The following is a 4,029-nucleotide window of genomic DNA, read 5'->3' as shown; positions in this document are numbered from 1 at the left end:
AGCAGGGGACTAATCAGCCCCAAGAGCTTCCTCTGAGCCTCCATGTTTATCTTCAAACTCCACTAGGAATCTGAGCAAAAGCAGCTTTTAGCGTATTCATTACTTGGCCACCAATAGCAGGTCACAGATCCCCATCTGTGACTTGGTAGAGCTCAGGGCCCACAAGGAGCATGTCTTGTAGAACAGGTAAATCTTGGTGGCGAAAAGGACCTCAGAGGTGGTTTAAAGCATTTGGTCCTGGTGGTGCCTGGGTGGCTCAGTCGGTTAAGTGCCTGACCCTTGATTTCGGCTCAGGTCACAATCTTGTTCGTGAGATGGAACCGCCTCGGGCTCTGTGCCGACAGCGTGGAGCTTGCTTGGGATGCTCTCTTCCCTCTCTCTCTCTCTCTCTGCCCCTCCCCCATGTTCTCTCTTTCCCAATAAATAAATAAACTTAAAAAAATAAATAAAGTATTTGGTCCTGGGCAGGCTGTCCAAAAGTGGCCACGTTGGCAGACAAGCGAAGGCATGAATGTCTGGAAGGTGTCTACCAGAACACGTGACTTTGAAGACCACAGGCCAGCCTCCTCCTACATGCCTCAGCTTTATGTCGCTGTTGGGATGTGGCAGACCCTCTGAGGAATTTATGGGCTCACCTTAAGTTAACTAAGATAGCTGCCACCACACGGGTGGAAAAAGGGCTTGAGATTGGCAGTAATTTGAATTTTGGAGAAAAGTCATACTTCCACCCCTGAAGTTATAGACTAAGCTTCTTTTATGTATGTTTAATCTGGTGGAAGGGAACTTGGATAAGGCATGGGCCAGGGCTTCGTAAATGTGAGGCACATTATAAGATTCTTCAAGCATCTGAAAAATCCTAGTCTGCAAGAGAGCTTTGACACATTCTGCAGATGCTGCATCTTGAATAGCAGCTGGAAACGCTGGCTTTTATACCCAGAGCCTGTTCCTTGTGTGGGAATGTCCTAGAATTGAATCATTCTTACCTTATGACAGTGAGTGAACTTCCTGGCATCTGGGTGAATTCGATCATTTAAAAGGAGATCGGCAAATTATTTGCATTAGAAAACCAGCTCTCTAGGATGCTGTGGGAGAAAACGTATTACAGAGGATGGAGGTTTGTATTCCAGGGATGAAAAGGGGGGCACTAGCGTGGGTCGAACACCTACTATATGACTGTTGTGGACATTACTCGTCTTTTTGGCCACCCATCGCCTGAATCCCTTTTCCGAGCTTTGAGAATTTGCTGTCTTGTGTGTCTTAATGCCAGAGGCACTTCCCAGTATACAATTCGGAAATATCAGATAACCATTACCAGAAGTGCAAGCTTTAACATCCAGGGCTTGGTGACAATGACAGTAGTGTCCCCATCAAACCCACTCTCCTGTGTCATGAGATGTGTCTGAGCCTTGTTCTCCAGCTCTCATAGAGAATCTGATTTCTGTTTGAACATTTTATTATAAAGAATTTCAAGTGCACACACATACATCCACAGTCACACACACACACACACACACACACACAATCATACACACTCACACAACAGCAAAATAGATCCCTCATGTGTTCATAGCAATAATCAACATTTCATCAATTCTGCATCTTCCATATTTTCTGCTTCCCCGAAGTTTTTTTTTCATGCAGGTATAGATAACAAACAGAGTATTATATTAGTTCCGGGTGCACAATATAACGATTGAAGAATTCTATGCATTACTCAGTGCTCGTCATTCCCCGAAGTTGTTTAATGCAAACCTCAGACATTGTGTTATTTCACCTGTAAATAAATTAGTGTATTTGCCTCTGTTAAGGCCTTATGACAGTATCACACCAAACAAAATTCACACTAATTCCTGAATGTTGTCTAATACTCAAGCATATTACAAATTTGCAATTGTCCTTTTGCAGTTTGCATCCTCGAATCAGGACCCAGCTGAAACCCACCAGTTGCCTTCGGTCAGCTTGTCTCTTATTTCTCTTTCATTCAACTTTCCTCCCTGTACCATTGATCTGTTGGCAAAACAGTTCATTTTTCCTGTAGGACCCAATATCCTTATAATAAATTCCTTTCCTGTTTCAATCAGCCAGACTAGACTTCAGCTGATTGCAGTTAAGAATCGTGACTGAAACGCGAGCCTCGCAGAGGCCCCAGTTTTGCAGAGGAGGAAACCGAGGTTCACCGGGGTTAAGTAACTTGCTACGTTTGCAAAGCTGGCAGGTGTCACAGCTGGGATTGGAAATCAAAGCTCTCTCACTTGGACTCAGCGTCTCGATGCCATCACCATGCTTTACCCCCCTCCACCCCCACTGCTAGCCTTTCGTCTTAATGTTTTATGTCCCTTTCCTCTGTGCCAAGCTCATTCCAGCCACCAGCACAGCCCGGGAATCCAGATCACCTGGGTCCTCGCTGCCAGCAGACATCTCTGCTCAGCTTAACAAGTGTTGGTTTTATTATAGCCCATTACACTTCCTGCCAGGAAACAGGTGCGGATGGGGGTAAATGTAAATGTATTTTACACATGTATCTTCCTCCTAAATGTGCTAGGAGAGTGGTTCTCAAAATGCATTCCCTGGAACAGCAGCAGCAGCAGCACCTGGGAATTTGCTAGAAGCCCCATCCCGGACCTACTGAATCAGAAACTCTGGCGTTGGGGCCCAGCCATCTGTGTTTTGATAAGCCTTCTACGTGATTCCGATGTCTGCTCGACTTTGAGAACCACTGTACCGGCACTCACCACCTGCGTGTCCTCATAACACCACGCTGGCATTTAAAAAATTTAAGTCCAAAATTGCCGCTCTTTAACTGCTCGGGTAACACCCCCAACATTGCGTATTGAAATGTCCTCTCTTCAGTGGCTAGATATTCTTTATCTACCATTCAGTTCAACGCCAGACTCTTCGGTATCTAGGGGAATGGCATTTTTTTTTTCATTTGAGAGAGAGAGAGGGCATGTGAACTGGGGAGACAGGCAAAGGGAGAGAGAGAGAGAGAGAGGGAGAGAGAGAATCCCAAGCAGGCTCCATGCTCAGTGTGGAGCCCAACTCAACCCTGGGATCATGACCTGAACCGACAACAAGTGTCAGATGCTCAACCCACTGAGCCACCCAGGAATCCAATGGCATTATTTCTTAAATGTCACAATTCACCCTCTTTTTCCTCATGGTAAAATCACAGCGGTGACTGAAATCCCACACTTTGGACACTAAACCCCTGCTCTTCCCCTGTGAGAGCAGTGTTTGTGAGAGCCATAACTAGAAAGTTTGCTTCCAGGCAGATGACTCAGGACTACCTTCAAACCTACAGAAAGTCCCAGAGGCCGAGGGGAGTCTGAAAACCCTGGCTGGGCTGGCAGACTGCCTGCCCCTGGCAGGGTCTCTGGTTCACTTGGTCCCTGCAGCTGATAAGGGAAGGAAAAAGGAAAAGGTTCACAAAGCTGGATGAGCTGGTAAGAGTTTAAAACTTGGTAAAGTCTTTGAAAACCATTCATGACTAGTTCTGTGTTCTGTTTCTGGGTCTGCGATAAGCCCCGCCCTGTTTTGTCCTACCCTTGTTTCCTTACCATTTAACGACAGTTCCCATCGCTGGATTCCTGCTGTCTCACTCAGGATGGCTGACCATCCCCACTGGCTCACCATCCCCACTGGCCTGTGATGCAGGGTCTCGGTGGGGCAGCATCTGATCCCCAGCCTTCCTTCCCACGGCCAGTGCTGGGCATCTGCCTCCAGCAATCTGACATGCCTGGGTCATCGGACATCACTAGTCTGTCCCCAGTGGTGTGCTCCCTCCCTGTCCAGACGGCACGTTCACATTTTACGACTTATCAGGAGACAAAGATGAACTGCAGGGCCATTCTTTGTGAGGCATCATCTGTTTCTCCTCTCCTGTGATAAGCCATTTCTCCCACCTAATTTTCCTTCCTTTCTAGGGCAGAGTGATATTTTTTAACACTTTTCCTTTCCAACTTATTCATAGATTCTCCCGTTGCCCTCTGCAACTTTCTGGGTCATACCGAATTTCCCACTAGTGAGAAA

This window comes from Leopardus geoffroyi, chromosome D4 (assembly GCF_018350155.1).
Source record: "Leopardus geoffroyi isolate Oge1 chromosome D4, O.geoffroyi_Oge1_pat1.0, whole genome shotgun sequence".
Lineage (NCBI taxonomy): Eukaryota > Metazoa > Chordata > Mammalia > Carnivora > Felidae > Leopardus > Leopardus geoffroyi.
Note: the sequence above shows the minus strand (reverse complement) of the source record.